Source organism: Triturus cristatus, chromosome 2_2, assembly GCF_964204655.1.
Source record: "Triturus cristatus chromosome 2_2, aTriCri1.1, whole genome shotgun sequence".
In the NCBI taxonomy this organism is placed as follows: domain Eukaryota; kingdom Metazoa; phylum Chordata; class Amphibia; order Caudata; family Salamandridae; genus Triturus; species Triturus cristatus.
This window is the reverse complement of record NC_140582.1, coordinates 771,307,720-771,325,539: the sequence shown is the minus strand read 5'-3', so window position 1 is coordinate 771,325,539 and position 17,820 is coordinate 771,307,720.

The window sequence follows — 17,820 nt, the reverse complement described above, 5'->3', positions numbered from 1 at the left end:
ACCTGCACACGATTCCTTCATGGACATTGTCGGACTCCTCAAAATATGATGACCAAACCTAAATCTATCGGAAGGACATCCTCAAGAAATGATTGGGACATAGTAGGCAGAAACCAAAGCGGCCCAAACCCACGTTCCTTCTGCTCGCCCAATACTCCAGAACACGAACCACCCCACACAATCTCCCTTCTAGTTCCACTAGCTAGACAGTTTGGCCTCCTGGGCAAAAGTCCTGGTTGGACTCCTCAACAGGTACCTCAGAGTAAATATGCATGTACCAACTGAGACTCCTTAAAAACCCTCTCGTACCTAAGTAACCAAGGACCATGAGGCTCCTGACATGAGTTCTCTATGTCAACACACTTTGTAGAGCCAATGTATTGGTAGTCCTCAATACATGATGGATGGACTCCAAAAAATACAGAACTCCGTTGCAGACGAACCCCAGTTCTGAAAAAATATACTTGGGCTACAATTATGATGTTGCTGGTGGTCAGCGGAAATAGCAGTCGCTGTTCTGACTTACTGTATGTGAAATCTATCTGGTAATTTGGTGAAATCAACGCAATACTGCTGATACCGCCTGTCAAGCTAGTTGTCTGGGACCTAGGAGACTCAAGGCATTTCTTGTAACAAGTATTGCATATTGTCCCTGGAACCTCAAGATTCAGATGAGTTCACTTAATACATTTCCCCCTTTCATTGGTCTTGACTTTCAGAGGTAGCTTGGTCAAACAGTAAAGATTTAGGGCCTGACTTAGATTTTGGTGGATGGGTTAGATATCCCATCCGCCTTATTTTATTTGCATTGTATCCTATGGCAATTGTAATTGGGCAGACAGGATATCCGTCATGTTGCGGCAGAGTAACCTATCCACCAAACTCTAAATCAGGCACTTAATCTTTCAGAGTAGAGTAGAATCACATGCTCAGGTTAGGTTGCTTATAGATAGTTTGTAATATATTAGCCAGACACAGTTTTAGCTTTTACAAAAAGAGGTAAGGGTTTAATTTGCAACTATAACACTACTCGTAATAATAGTATAACAACTTGTTTTTATCTTGATACCACTCTACAGTAATTTCTTAGCTCTGTAAATAACAGAAGTTATTATAACCTAATTTATGGTACTACATTTATGAACCTCGGAAGGATATAAGGCTGAAACTGCCTTAATGGGATGCAGAACACTGCATTTGTCAACCGTGAATGTTGAGTCATCCAATAGCACAGTAATAAGATGGTAGCTGCACAATTACAATTATTCTAATTGGACCCGTGAATATTTTAACTTTACTGATATGTTAGCAATAGAATTGTCTGCGTACCGGGAGCCCAGGATGTTCCGATGACCTATCAAGGCCTGGACACTGTTACTTGGATCAAAGAGTTATGTGAGGATTGAATTTTCCAGTCTTACATGTGTCAGTGATTACCATGGCAATTGTGAACTTGTGATCCAGAAAGACACTGTTAATGTGTCAGGTGTGTTAAAGTCAGGGGTCTTTTAAAGTTGGGTGATGGACTAGGCAATCTGCAACTCGTATGGTAGGGGGATCACAACTTCAGAAAAATGCAACTACAGTCTTCGGAAAATGGGAAGGTCAGTCAGTAGGGAACAACAGCAAATGGGGAGGTTGCAGTTTCAACAGTGCCGCTGGGCTCCTACCAGGCAGCCAAGTAGCAAAAAAGTGCAGGAGGCCTTGCAAACTATCAGGTCATGGGGACAAAGGGGCTTGGCAGTCCCACAAGTAAAAGCACAGTAGACAACCTGCAGTAAGTCAGAGAAAAGAACTAGGCTGTAGAGTTCCTCTGTCTCATCTCACCAGTGCAGCCTCGCACAATGGCCTCTCTATCGTGCAGGGCAGACAGACCAGAATAAACAGTCCCCTATACTACATGACTATTTATTAGCTTCCACTAACAGACAGTCATAGGGAAGCTTCCAGAAGAAATAATATACTCCCACGTTTAACCAATAAGTGAATATATCTGAGAAATGCGATTATGCAAGAAACTGTGTAGGATGATTATGGGGGGTTCTCCCCCTGAATATATATATATTTTTTATTGTAGGGCCAAATGCTGCAATTTACAGCACAATTAGCTAAAAATTTCAGTAAAAAGCTACACGTTTTCATGTAGTGGGGGACGTTGCCCAGTAAACCCCGGGTGCATAACGCAGCCTATAACTGCTCGCAGTACCCTTGTAGAACCATAGGTGGAGCTGTTCCTTACACCTTCCATGTGCAGTGGCGTTTAACCAAGGTCTATTCTCATTGTTATCCCTGGATATTTGCAGGTGGTGCGCAATTCAAAAATCAGTTTGTCCACTGAACATCCAGAGTTTACGCCACCCAATGTGATGCACAAACGTTATAGAGTATTCCAAGACAAAGGACTGAGTTAACACCTTTCACCTTCTCAAAAGTGACATATTCAATATGAATCCCTTTAGTTCTTAAACTGATAGCCAATGTGGTGTAAAACGGCTCAGAATTATTTCCCAAGATGGGGACACACTTACTATTCTCATCTTTGCTAAATACATCAGTGTTTAAACATAGCCTGGGGAACGGCATATGCAAGCCTTTTGAATATCTGATTCCACACAAAAAAGAATTTTTGAAGCAAGACCAGTATTAAATTGTTAGAAATGGCACAAACAGAGAAGAAGGACTACCTAAAAAACGTTCACATGTTCTCTTGTGGACTGTAGTCCATGCTGATCTAACTTTTTTTTTTTTTAAATTATATTTTTAGTTCATAAATCCATAGTACAATAACATTAAAAGGAAGAAATACATTAGCACCACAAACAACTTATCTACATGATTAGAGCCGATATTAAACCATACACAGTAAGAACAACGCAATTTGTAAAATGCAGTATATCATTGATGTGGTATACTGCATTTTACAATTCGCGATCATTGGATCGTCCAATCTGATTTAACAACATTATAAAAATATATCCATTCTGACAGCGTAGCAGCCCCTAACTGATTTTAACCCAGATTCTCCCATAAAGTTTCAAACTTCCTATAGGAGCCCGCTCTTAAAGCGTTCTTTCTTTTGTGCTCCTTTTTTGCTAAAGCCCTGACTTCTCCAGGTAGCCAAAATTGCTGTGTCCAGTAATGGATCTTGACCTACATGGATGTCCAAGAGGAAAGTTTCTCTGTTTGGAGTGGCAATCGAATAATATCTAAACAGCGTTTTTTTTTGTTTGATGCTCCATTGTAGGGTTTTTTATCTTACTTTTTTGGGGGTTTATAATAAACGCATAAAATATCGGATTAAATATTTCTTATAAATTAAATCTAGAAAGAAATTATCGTACCTATTAATGTTTAAAACCTTTGTTGTTCTGTATATGGTATGTGCAACATTAGCATAGTAGTACTCTTTCAGGTCTGGGAGAGCTAGTCCCCCTTCTGACACTGGTCTAAAAAGCGTGTCCATTGAAAGCCTAGACACCTTAATTGCCCATATAAATGAGACCTTGGACCTCCTCAAAAAATTTCATTTGGACCGCATTAGGACTGGCTTAAAAAAGGAACTTGCATAGTGGTAAAATCATCATGCGAATTATGGCCACCCTGCCTACTATTGATACTGGAAGATCTTTCCATTTTAACAGTTTATTCTATATTTTATTGATGGGGGGGGTATAATTTAGAGCATAAAGGTCGGTAATATTTTCCGTTACGTATACCCCTAAATACCTCTTGGGCCACGTATTAACCAATAGAACTAAATCTGTCAATAATGATTCAGATGTGCAATTACAAAGCAAAATCTCCATCTTGTATGTATCGATTTTATAACCCCCGATAGATTGAAATTCCTGAAACAGGTTAAAAATTTTCATTTGCACTTCCCTTTCATGTTTTAAAAAAAGGGCTATATTGTCAGCATATAATTTGATGTTAGTCATACCAGGCATTGGAGATGTTGTACTGCTTATAGAAAGAATGGCTATAGCCAGAGGCTCTTTGAAACACGCAAAGAGCAGAGGGGAAAGGGGGCAGCCTTGCTTGTCCCCTGACTACACTGCAAGCGCCCACCCTCTTGGCATTTAGAATTATTTGAGCAGTAAACCCCTCATAATTGTTTTAAAATAACTGCAATAAGCTCAGGAGGTAAACCTAATTTAGCAAGTGTGTAATACAGGCTTTCCCAACACACAAGGTCCAAAGCCGTTTCTGCTTCTAAAAACACAACCTGAGATAAGATTTTATTTGGGGTAAAATAATCCAGTGCTTCGATTAAGAAAGTGGTGTTAAAAGATAGTTGTCACCCTGCGACAAAGCCACATTGATCTTTATGAATTATTGACCCTGTAATCCTATTGGCAAGCAATTTAGCTATAATCTTGTAACTTGAGTTCAGCAAACAAATAGGACTATATGAATTTATGTCCTCCTTATCTTTTTTCATGAAGCTGACGATGACAACTGCCGTGTAGAATATGAATGGCCAGTAGCACAAGTTCATTTTTCAGACTTGCGCTAAATTAAAAAATGTAAAAAAAAATCGGGACCCCGCAATATGCTTTGCCATTAGCAATAGATTGAACCACGCCTTCCATTTCCTGTATTGAAATGCAGGCCATTACATTTATACATCAGTCTGAGGTTAGTTTTGGGATTTGTAGTCCATTAAAAAAAGAATCTACTTTCCTGCTATCCACCTCTTGCCTAACGGAATAAATGGATTCATAATGCCTGACAAACTCACTTTGTATTGTATTTTCGTTTGTGGTGCGGCTCTTAGTGGGTTTATTAGTCAATGCATGCACTCTATTCTGAGCTTGTTAGTCTTTTATTTGCCAGGCTAGAAATCTGCCTGTGAACTCACTCTCTTAATACACTTTCTGAAGATAAGCAGAATTAGCGGTGTAGACTTAAGTGTAATATTATTCTTGCATTTCCTAGCAGGCCTGCTCTAGTGCCAGTTTATTCCTGCTGTTTTTATCCCTTAGGTATTGCTCATTTGTATGCTTAACTTTGGCTTCAAAATGGTTTCTCTCTAAGGTTTGTGCCCGTCTAGTGGCGATCTGTTTAGATGATATGGCACCGCTGAGTGTGGCTTTATAGACCTCCCACACATTCTCCAGCGAGGCCGTGCCCCTATTAATCTGAAAGAAGCCTTCTATCTCCCTATGGATTTCCTTACACCAATCTTCATCTTCCAGCAGAATTCTATTAAAGGTCCATTTTGGGGTATTTTTATCCCTGCCGATTCCAAATGGTTCCCATTTTAATAATGCATGGTCCGAAAAACAATTTTGTATATAAGTGCAGTTGGCCTGAGATACTTCCCTAGAGATTAAAAAATAGTCAAGCCTGGCAGCCGAGTTATGTTTTGCTGAATAAAACGAGTACTCTTTTTTTTCTCTGGATATCTTGACCGCCAGCAGTCTAATAGGTTTACATTTGCCAAACATTCCTTTAATGCAGCTCCTACCCGTTTTTTTTTTGTTTCCGCAACCCTTAAGGTTAATCTAGCCCTGGATTCTGTAAGTAATTAAAATCCCCACCTAGAATAATCAATCCAGGAATTAGCAGTAATGCATGATACAGATTCATCAGGGAAGTGGGATTGTCCAATTTTGGGGCATGTATATCGTGGCTATAGTGAGCTTAGAGTTGTTGATTATACCATTGACTAATCCCCAGCTGCCCTCTTTATCTATCTGGAAGTATGTTATCTGAAAGGGAAATAATTTACTAAAAATGATTGCTACCCCTCTTTGAGCCATGCCTGTCGATGAGAGATGGCTACTGCCTGCCCACTGCTGTAACATATTGAATGGAAGTTTCCTATTGGCAACATAGTTGGTTTCCTGCAACAGGATAATATCTGGGGAGTTACCTTTTAGCCATTCTTCCACAGCCCGCAATTACATTTTATTAAACAAGCCATTGGCGTTAAAAGAGAGAATTCTAACACAATCTCTAACTGCCTGTTGGTTATGCGCCATTACTGATAACAATAAGTATTCAGCCTAGTACGCATCAGCATATTCCTAAGTTCTTTAAGCGAGTTATACACAATTATAGAAGATGAAACGTATAAATATAACGTGACCATGCAAATAAGGTGTCTAGCAGAGTTAAACAATAGTGTAATTTTCCTAAAAGAATTTGCACAAGGCTGGACTAAGAACATGATCTGTAAACAATTGACGGAGAAAGTGACAATGCAAGTAAAGAGCTTGATTACGATCAGTAGCTCCGTGATTTCCTGAAGGCATGTCGACCCTTGCTCCTGAAGAAATTCTATCGGACACCAAAGGGCCATCCAGCAACACATCAGGCATTTTATACATAATAAAATGAGACTAGGCAAGGAGCTTAATCTATAAATCGTATAGATATAAAGTGACAGTGCAAATAAAGTGCTTAGCAGATTTGAACAATAGTATAATTCTCCTAGAGAAAATTGCGTAAAACTGGGCCAAAAAACCTAACCTGTAAACAGTTCGCAATTAAAGTGACAGTGCAAGTAAAGTGCTTGGTTAAGATAAGCGGACCTGTAGTTTCCTGAAGGCATACTGCCCCTTGATCCTCAAGCAACTCTATCGGTCCTCTTGGGGCCATCCACAACATGTCTTGACATTTGTAATCACCTGCAGAATGACTGATACACATTACAGTACTGAAAGATTTAGCAAGAATAAAGTGTCCATGAGATAAGAGTCCAAGTTAAGTGACCATAAGGTGCAAATAGCGCCTAAAGTGCACAGAAAAGTTACAGTACTACCTAAGGCTCTTGCTCAATTTTTATAAGTTTCTTTCCCTGCCATCTTGTGGATACCTCAAGACTTAAAAGAACTATCTCCTTTGTTCCCCCTCTGCTTCCCCTTTCCACCCTGTGCATCCCCCCACCCTTAAAGTGTCCCCCCGTGTGTGTGGAAGAGAAACCTACTTCTCCTCCCATCCCCCCTTAAGATCACTGGGTGTCATGTGACTGCACCCCTCTCCCTGAGCGTTTCTACTGCCGGAGGCTAATCTACCTCTGGATCCCTGGCTCACCCCGCCCTGCTTGTTCGGGTGGTGTAGAATTATCATTAAGTTAGGGGGCCCCGCAATTCCTATACCTCAAGCCTATAGTACACCGATTGTGCTTTGTTTCTTTCTGATAGCCCTAGCCTAGGTTCGAGATCTGCTGTAGTAGCTCTTGCGCTTTGACAACATTGTCCAATATAAAGAATTTTCCCTTTGCCAAAACTTTCAGTTTCGATTGATGGACAATTGTTGCCTGCTCCCCCTTTGATTTCAACAAGGCAATCATCCTTACAAATTCCTAACGCCTCTTTGCCGCCACAGCTGACATGTCTGAAAACATTCTGAAATTTGGTGCTTTTTGTGTAGGCAATGTTTTTTTCTCGATGGCCTTGGAGAGAATCTTCTCCTTTATTCGAAAATCGGCAAAGTTTAGTAAAATGATGCGAGGAAATTTTACATTCGGGGAGCGCTGGAGAGGGACTCTATGGGCGCTAGTGATGGTTGGGTCCCCTTTGAGTTCCAGGATTGCATTCTTCAGTAGGGTCTCGAGCCATTCTTGCACCTAGGGCCCTTTGACAGCCTCAGGCACACCCACCAGCCGTAGATTAGACCTTATGTTGAAATTTTCCATGTCCTGCAATTTGGATTCAAGAGCCTCTGTATTTTGTTTGAATTGGGAGAATTCCTTATCATAAGTTGTTAATCTGTCTTCAAGGTTAGATACACGCTCTTCAACTTTGTTCAGCCGTTCTATAATTTTCCCTAAAGAGTCTTCTATTTGGGAAAGCCTAGCGTGCAGTGAAGCGATTTCCACCACATGTGAAACCCGAATTTCTTTACTCTCTGAAAGAATTACTTCGAACATGCTTTGAATTGCTGGATCCGTCTCTTTCCCAACCTCCAATTTTGGAGGGCCCTGCTCTCCAGCTCTTCTCCTTGGCAAATGTTCCTCTTGATTCTAGAAGTAATCTCAAGTTCAGGGGTTTTAGGTCTAATACTTATACCCCAAAATGTCTTTGTTCTCTTAGTGCAAGGGTCTCTGAGCCTAGTCCAACCCAGTTCTGTCCTCACTGTTGCAGCAGTACCGCAGGGGGTGGAGACAGTATTGTGCAAGGGAGGCAGGCCCTATTCAGGTGCAAGGAAATCTCCTCCCAATACTCTAAATTCAGCCAAGGTCTATTCAGCCCAGCTCTGAGTGATCCAGGAAGGGCCAGATGGAATTGCTGCTATCCATTCCAAAGTTAAATACCATTGATGAGAAAAGTAGTACCACTGTTTGTTAGTTACCCTCACAGCCTTGCAAAAATGGTTATACATAAATGTTATAGACACTTTTACCTTGATTTCTCTATAGGCCTTTTCGTGCATTTACACACCATTTATTATGGATGTAAAGAGTGGGATTGTCTTTTAGTTCACTCTTTGCAGGCACTTCACTCCCACTTTGTGTGACTTCCTGATGTTTACTTTTTGTTTGCAAATTATGATTGTAAAACAAGGACTTTGTATAAAGCACTGCTGCCTCAGGTCTTGTGTGTGTTAACCAAAAATTTGTAAGTAAAAGAAAATAAACTATATTGTACACCCCTTAAATAAACACATCTGCCTGCCCTTCACATCCTATTATTTTAAACATGGACATACATTGATTGAAAATTGTGTACAACAATCAATATATTGTATCAGGCAAATAAGGTAATTTTACAGACTCTTTTGCCTTTCAAAACATAATTTGATCTGGGGACCACGTTGTATGGATGCTGTTTTCTAATGTTTGTGAACTCATTTTGGCATGACATACTTTAATAACACATATTGTGCAAATGTTTCCATGCATTGCCCAGTGTTTATTTTATATATCTCAAATATGTTTGGGAATCTCTTCAAATCACTTCAAATAAGTAGCTCTTGATACCACTATGCTGTGTTTTGCTTACGATAGCATACCTTTGAGCATTTGTAAAGCCATATTCATAGTAAAAGTAACAAATTACATAATATATGCAAATCCGTCTTGTAGGGTTTACCATGTTATTAATTTCACAACCATTTTCAAAACATAAGCTACTAGCCATATGTTTGGCTAATGCTCCCTTTGTAAATATGACATGTGAATTAGTATATCCATGATTGGCTTATTTGGTTTGCCTGTTAGTACCTAGTAGCGTGGCCTGTGAGTGCCCAGGGCTGGTAAACCAAATGCTGCTAGTGGGCCTGCAGCGCTGGTTTGCGCCACCCACAGAAGCAGCTTGTAAAGTGTGTCTCAGACCTGCCACTGCAGTGTCTGTGTGCAGTCTAGAACTGCAATCTTGGCTGTCAAGTGCACCCACTTCCCAGCCCCTGAACCTTCCCTTGGCATCATGTAAGCCACCCCTATGGTAGTGTGCATTGTATGTGTAAGGTAGGACATGCTCTGATGTGTGTAGCATGTCCTGGTAGTGAATTACACCCAAATTCGTTTTTCACTACTGTAAGGCTACCTGTTCTCCATAAGCCAGGATGGGAGGTTTGGCTATTACATTCTATAGTCCTAACTGACCCACAGAACATGGTAGAAAAACAAATTTAGTATGCCTGAGCTCATAATATTAAAATACATCTTTTAGTGAAGTGTATTTGTATATTCTGTGTTTGAAAATACCACTTTTAGAAAGAAGGTATTTTCTTGCCTAAGCCTTTCAGTGTGCTCTGCTGTTATGTGTATTGGCTGTCTGGTTTTGGAGGGACAGGGCAGGCTGATTCAGACCTGGTTTGAATAGAGAGATCTGTATTGGAGTGTGGGGAGGGGTAGCTCCTGGACCTGAATAGGGCTATGCCTGGCAAGGTGAATGCTGGCTCCACCTCCCACTGTGTGTCTGATGGCAGACCCCCTATTTCTGAAAGGAAGAATGCAGCCTGGTAAACAAAGTTCTCCAGTACTGACCAGAACTGGTTCTGACTGGGTTCAGTGACTTGTAGCTTCTTAGAACAAAGACTTTTGGGGTATAGATATCTGTGCTCAAACCCCTACAATTTGTATTGCTCCTGGACAACAAGAAGAACCTCTGTCCGTGTAACTGAAGGAATCTGCAGGAGAGGACTGTCCTTGTGCTTGTGTGCTGTTTCTTGGACTGGCCTGCCGTGGTTACTACTGGACTTGGAAGAAGAGGAAAAGGACTTTGAAGGAACTTTTATTTTTGCTACAGCAATCACCCAAGGGCTAGAAGAGTGCTCGCCTCCTGCAGGAGTCTCAGGCACATCAGACTCCACCACCAGCCTCCTATTTCCTCCCAGCGAGGATTTCTATCTGCAGGTGAGGCTCCTGTGAGTTCCAGGGCCTCTAGTTCTACTGTGGAGAAGAGAGTGCTGAAAATCGTCGCTAACGCCCGTTAGCGAGCCGCCGCAGCGGAAGAGCGTAAGGAAAATCATCGCGCTGCTGCCGCTGAGTGCTCGCTACTGGAGATCATCGTATCACACGTTTGCGGGCTGCCAAATGCTCGCTAACCCCAAGATTATCACATTGCATGTTTGCGGGCCTCAAAGTGCTTTCTAACCAAAGATCATCGCATCGAGTTCATCGCTTCACGACATCGCAGCGCGGACGGCGATTGTTCGCCATTTTCATTGCATCGCATCAGGATCGTCGCTCCCTCGCGGAGCGCCATTTCTTTTCATCGCAACAAGATCGCACACGCAACAGGCTCGGCGCATCATCCTCCCTTCGTGGCAAGGATTTCATCGCCGGCTTAGCGTGTAGAAGTTTGTCGCTTTGTCCTTCACACAGATCAGTGCATCATCCTCCCTTGCGGCAAGGATTCAACACATCGCTGGTTAGCTTGAGGAAAATCATCGCTACAACTCCTTAGCAACATTTTTGTTGCATTGCTACAGAATCCAGGTATCTTGTGAGTAAAAGGGTCGCAGAGACCACTGCCTTGAACTGAACACCTCTTTGCACACTTTGAACTATTTTTTACAGCATTTCAAGATTAACCCTATTTCCTAGTATTTGGGATTTTTACTGTTATTGGTCTTGTGTTAAATCTATATATAAAGATACCTATTTTTTATAATTACTTGTGTGGTGTCCCTTTGTAGTGTTCTTCAATGTGTTGCTGTGTATGGTCATAAATGCCTCACACACTGCCTCTAAGATAAGCCTAGCTGCTCGTGCTACGTTACCACAGGGTTGAGCAGGGGTTATCAAAGGGTGTAGCCCACTTACTCTGACTTAGGAAGAAGGGTCCCTACTTGGACAGTGGCCAGCCATTGCCAACTAGAGACCCCCATTTCTAACAGTTAGCTTACTTGTTGGACTTGACCCTTTTTGCAGTGTTATCCCAAAACGTTTTTCTTCTTCCTCCTATTTTTTCCTGACCTGTTGTTGTTGGTTTTAGGACTCTGGGCACTTTAGCACTGCTAATCAGTGCCAAAGTTCATATGCCGTCTGTATAAATTGTGTTTATGGAATGGTGTTTCCATGATTGGCATATTTGGGGGGCGTGGCTTGAACGCCGAAGAAAATGGCCGCTACCTGCCGGAGCTCCGTGACGGAGTAGCGCGTTGGGCTTCCCCCAGGGCTTCTTTTCTTCACGGCGGGCTCTTTCAGCGGTGGGAACATGTTCCGGAGGCTTGCCTGCATCGTTTGGGATGTCAGTGGAACCTTATTGGCAGCGGAGCTGGCTGTTTTTTGCTTCTGGTGTCCTCTCGCGGCTCCGTGAAAGCCGCGGCCGCCATTTTGAATGCTCCGGTTTCCCGCGTTTCGTCACTGAAGGTTTTCCTCACATCCATTTATTTATGTGACCAACGGTGAGCGTTTCATGGCCTCAAATGTTATAACTTTTAACTTTTATTTCTTCCTGACGTCGTGGTGTGGCTTTTTAGTCAGAATCTGGATTTGGGCATATTAGTTCATAGCGTTAATCGCTTCAGCCTCATTGGATAACTTTATAAACGCAATTTCTTTACCCTCATTTTTTGGTGTTATTTTCCATTTTTCTTGAGTTGAATGGCAATGCCTCGCACTAGCCGTGGTAGCGCTCAGCAGCCCAAAATCTCATCCATGGAGGACTCTAATCCTTTCAGTGTGCTGCAGGAGTTTGTGGAGGAGCCCGGCTCTGACGCTGTTAACTCTAAACCTCCGGCTTCGGTTACTTCATGCTCCAGTACTAAGTCACTCTCTAAGATTCCCTCTGCCTCTTCTTCATCTTCTGGTAAGAGAACAAAAATTAACCCTCCTTCTCCTCCTAATACTTCACCTACACTTTCAATGGAGCTTTTGTTGGAAGAAATACGCTCTCTTAAGCCTTACATGACAGAGACTAATTTTCGCCTCCAGCACCTTGAGGATAATTGGTCAAATACAGAGAAGAGGTTGGATGCTCTTGAGATTCATGTTGAGTCTATTCAAGCCGTTACAGACCACATTCCTGATATGCGAAGGGAGATCATGCATCTGGCACAGCAGGTGGAGAATTTGGAAAACCGAAATAGGCGTAATAACCTACGCATTTATGGCCTTTCGGAAGGACTTGAAGGTCCTGACCCCTTGTTGTTTTTTCGCTCTTTTCTACCAAAAATCCTCTGTTTTCCTGCAGAACCTCCTCTCAACATCCAACGAGCTCACCGCTTGGGTCACAGCCCGGGTTCTTTGGCTACGTCCTCTCATGTGAAGCCTAAAGGTGTTATTTTATATTTTTTGGAGTACACCGATCTGCTCAAAGTCCTACAGGCTGCCAAACAAAAAGGAAAGATTCTTTGGAATGGCTCTAATTTGTTCTTTGCCCAAGATTATTCTAAAGCCACGGCAGATCGCCGGAAGAAATTTTTGGACATGAGGCCTGCCCTCCGCAATTTGATTGCTCGTTATGGTCTACTCCATCCATGTTTGACATATCAAAACAAAACAACTAATTATGAAGATCCTGCACTTCTCCAGCATTTTTTTAATACTTGTAGAGATGAATCTATGTACATGTCTCGATCGTAATTATTTTTGCTTGTATTGGCATTTGTTGTCCTCCTCTGTTTTACGTTCAATTTTTGCATTTTCTTTTCTGTGTTCAGTACATGACTTTGTTGGTTAACATTTTTTCTTCTTTGTTTCCTTTGTAGATATATTATACAATCCCTTCCTCCTTACTTATTCATTATCCCTGGAGGTTGTTGTTCCTCGTGCCCTCGTCAGTCCTGGAGTTGTCCGTCTTGATACGCTGCCTTTTCCTATGTGGCTTCACCTCCCCCATCCTCAATGTTTATCTGTGGTATGTTCGTATGATATATTTGATTGGGTTTCTCTATTGTGTCTTTGTTTTTTGTTTTTCTTCTCAAGTATTGGTGATATTTCATATCTTTTATATGATTTCTGGCTCTTTTTCAACTATTTCTATTTCTTCTTACTTTTTCTCTATTTCTTATAGTCATATTACATATATTGAAGTTGTTGTTTTTCTGCTTTTTGTCCTCGTCCTTTCTGTGATTTACTTCTCTCCTTTTAGCTTGTTAATTTTCTTCATTTCCTGATTTTTGATTTGTCATTGGTATTTCTTTCTATATTTATTTCTAATCTTCATTTTTTTCACTTTGTATCTTTCTGCTTACAATTTCTTCTTTACCAGAATATGTATGATTTCATACTTCATTCTCATATCCCTTCACTTCTCCTCTAGTGCTATTGTTCCTTTCTCAGATTTTTATATGATGTTATTTATTTCTTTGGTTATACATATGTTTAAGTATCTCTCACATAATGTTTTTGTTATGAGTTATATATTTAGATGTCGTTGAATATATTTACTTGGAATGTTAAAGGTTTGGGTTCCCCCATCAAACGGCAACGAGTTTTATCTCACTTAGCAAATTTAAAAGGGGATATTGTGTTATCACAAGAAATTCATGTAAAAGAGGCTGAAGTTATGAAATTACGCCGTAATTGGGTGGGTCATGTTTTTGCGTCTCCTGGTTCGGGGAAACGTAATGGTGTTGCCATTCTTTGTCATAAGCGGTTAGATATCAAAGTTATAAATCAAGCCAATGACTCTGATGGTAGGTGGGTTACGGTATCTTTGTTGGTTGATAAAATCCCTTTAACCATTTTTAATCTATATGCTCCGTCTATACAAGACAAATTATTTTGGCCCCAGATTCTTAATTTGCTGATGCAGTTCTCTGATGAATATCTCATTCTAGGGGGTGATTGTAACACAATTATGGATCCTATCTTAGACCGGAGGTCCCATTCTTGTTTTTCACCTTCTTTCATGCATAATCAATTCACATCCACTATATCCCAACGTTCTCTTGTTGATTCCTGGAGACTCTGCCATCCCACGCTTCGGGAATTTACTTATTACTCACTGGCTCATTCTTCCCAATCCCGGATTGACTACATCTTTATTTCTAAAGCCCTGATCCAACATATTCCTCAGTCTGACATAGGTTCTATTTTAATTTCCGATCACGCTCCAGTCTCCTTGCGCTTAGATTTACTCCCCCCTTAAAAGGTACTAGAAGATGGAGGTTTAATAATTCTCTTTTATTAGATCCCAAATTTACCCCTGCTTACCTTGAGTTTTCATCCCAATTTTTTTCAGAAAATGAGTCTCCTCTGATATCTCCTCAGGTGTTATGGGACACTTTTAAAGCTGCTTCTAGAGATTTCATTATTTCGTTCGTTTCTCATAAAAGACGTGTTGCCTCCCACTCCTTACAATCAATCAACACACAAATTAAACAATTGGAACATACTTATTACTTAACTAAGTCTCAGTCTGATTTAGATAAACTTCTTAAAGCCAAACTTTCCTTTAATAAATTCTCCACAGAGTCTGCAAACTTAATTTTACTTAAATCTAGTGCCAAGTACTACAGCGCGCAGAATAAGGCAGGTAATCTTCTTGCAAAGTATCTTAAGGTTAAGAAGGAGCGCACAAAAATCGAGTCTATTGTCTCCGCATCTAATATCACTCTTCATAAAGATGAAGATATTCTGGCGGAATTCACAAATTTTTATCAGAATCTTTATACTCCGGAATCCCCTCCTCTGTTATCGGATATTGACCTTTATTTATCCTCTATCCCTTCTCCTTCCTTTCCAGATACTGATTTTGCGCCATTAGAAGCAGATATAGGCCCTAAAGATATCCTGGAATCCATTCAGGTGCTTAAAAAAGGCAAAGCTCCTGGACCAGATGGGTTTACAATAGAATTTTATATTCATTTTTCTAAGTTGCTTGTTCCCAGACTTCATCAGCTGTTTTCATTCTTTATATCTTCCAAAAAATCTGAAGGTTCCTTTCAAGAAGCTTTAGTTTGTCTCCTCCCTAAGGATAATAAGGACCATACTTTACGTAAAAATTATAGACCTATTTCTTTGATCAACTTAGAATATAAAATATTCGCAAAAATTCTTGCACTTCGTCTCGATAAAATTTTACCTAATATAATTGGCAAAGAACAATGTGGATTCATTAAGGGTCGTCATCTTTCTGACAATACCCGCCTCTTTTTCAACGTCCTTAGCAAGTCCCATTCCTACCAACATTCTTTAGCCGCTATTGCGTTAGACGCCGAAAAGGCTTTTGACAGGGTTAATTGGCAATTTATGTTCGCAGTTCTTGTTTGGTTTGGTTTTGGCCAGAAATTTCTTGCCTATATTTCTTTATTATATTCTTTTCCTAGATCGTTTATCTTAGCTAATGGCCTTATTTCATCTTCGTTTCCTCTCTTCAGAGGTGTCCGACAAGGATGTCCTCTTTCTCCTCTTCTTTTTATTTTGACATTAGAACCTTTCTTGACAAAAATTAGAATGAATAAGGATATTACCGGCTTCCCTTATGGGGATAAGCATTTGAAACTTTCTGCTTATGCGGATGACATTCTTTTATTCATCTCTAACCCCCAATCCTCTATTCCATCCTTTATATCGGAAGTCTCTGCCTTTGCAGACGTATCAGGTTATAAACTTAATGTTGATAAATGTGAAATCCTCCCTTTGAATACATTTTGTTTTCACGTAGATTTCTTGGCCTCTTCTTTTCACTGGAGTCCGATTAAGATTAAATACTTAGGTTTGTGGTTCAAACCCTCTATTAAGGACACTGTCACATTAAATATTAAAAACTTACAATCAACGCTAAAAGATTCTACGACTCGGTGGCATCCCTTGTTTTTATCCTGGTGGGGTGGATTAGACTCGATTAAAATGATGTTAGTACCAATAATTTTGTTTTATCTTTCTAATCTTCCAGTTAATATCCCTAAGTCTTGTTATAAGGATATCTATTCTACTCTGTCAAAATTCTTATGGAATCATAAGAGAGCCAGGATGTCGTTTGCGAAACTTAAAGGCCCTAAACAACTGGGTGGCGTTAACTTTCCGGATTTTGCATCTTATCATACCTCTTTTTTCCTAAGGCATTCTGTTTCCCTGTTATCTGAACAGAGGTCTGATATCACTTCAACACCTTTGTGGGTCGAGATTGAATCTTCTTTCTTTCACCCTTTTACCTTTGAAGAATTTGTGTCACTGTCCTATATTCCTAATAAATTCTCTCTTCCTATTCTTAAAAACTCTCGGAAGATCTTTTCCCCTCTTTTCTTGGAGGGTTTAGATGATCGCTCTCGTTTTTTGCAATCTTCTTTGTGGTACAACCCTCTTATTAAAATTAGGAACAAGATGACATTTTGGAAACACTGGAAGGATTTTGGTGTTAATTGGACTCATCAATTGTTTGATGAAGGTACTTGTATTTCCTTTTCTATCTTTCAGTCCCACTTTTCTTTGCCAATATCATTCGAACCCAAATATAATTTATTACGCACAGTTGTTCAGGATAGTTATGATGCCCTTTCTGATTCCGTTGTTCACATCAATTCTTCTCCTCTTTCCCTCCCTTATTTGCGTGCTTCTTCCTCCGCTTCCCATATCTATTAAAGATTGAGAGATGTTTCTAGCAACCGAGATAAATCTAAAGTAGAAAATGATTGGGAATCAGATTTGGGAGAAGCTTTTTCTGTCTCAATGTGGCAAAAGATCTGGACCAAGATAAGGAAATCATCTAGAGCAGCTAATACAACTCAAACGTTATTTTTTATATATAATCGACTTTTGATCACTCCCGCCAAATTACATATAATTGATCCCTCCATCCCCTCCTCTTGCTGGTCTTGTTCAGCCTCACTGGCAGATTTGAAACATATGTTATTTACATGCCTGGTGATTTATAAATTTTGGTCTGACGTGTGGAGTCAGATTAATAAGATTTTTTCCACCCATTTCCCTCTTACTTTTTCACATATTTTTCTAGGTAGTCTCTCAGATATATGGTCCTCTTCTACTGCTAACACATCCATTATTGATCTACTTATAGCTGTAGCGTTTCAACAAATCACTAAATCTTGGAAGGATACTTCAAATGTTTCTTTTCAAGCGTGGTGGTATGGAGTTTGCTACCATCACAGATTAGATAGAGCCTATGTTTACCCCATTACACTAGCTATTAAACGTGATTTACTATGGCTCCCCATTACAGATTTCTTAAACTTGTCTGCCCGATCCCTGCCTTTACATAATCCTTGTACAGAAGAAGTTCCCAAACCTCCATGAGCATATTCCTGATGGTTTCATATGTCTGTTTTTAATGATTGTCTTATGGTTATCTTTATATATTTTTATTAGAGGAGTTTCTGTATATTTTGTATTCTATTTATATTTACTGTATCATTTTGCATATTAATGGATACATTGTTATTTGCATATGTCTTGTTTTATTAAATGACACTGTCCTCTTTCTTTTCTTTTTTCTTTTTCTCTCTTTTCTATTTCCT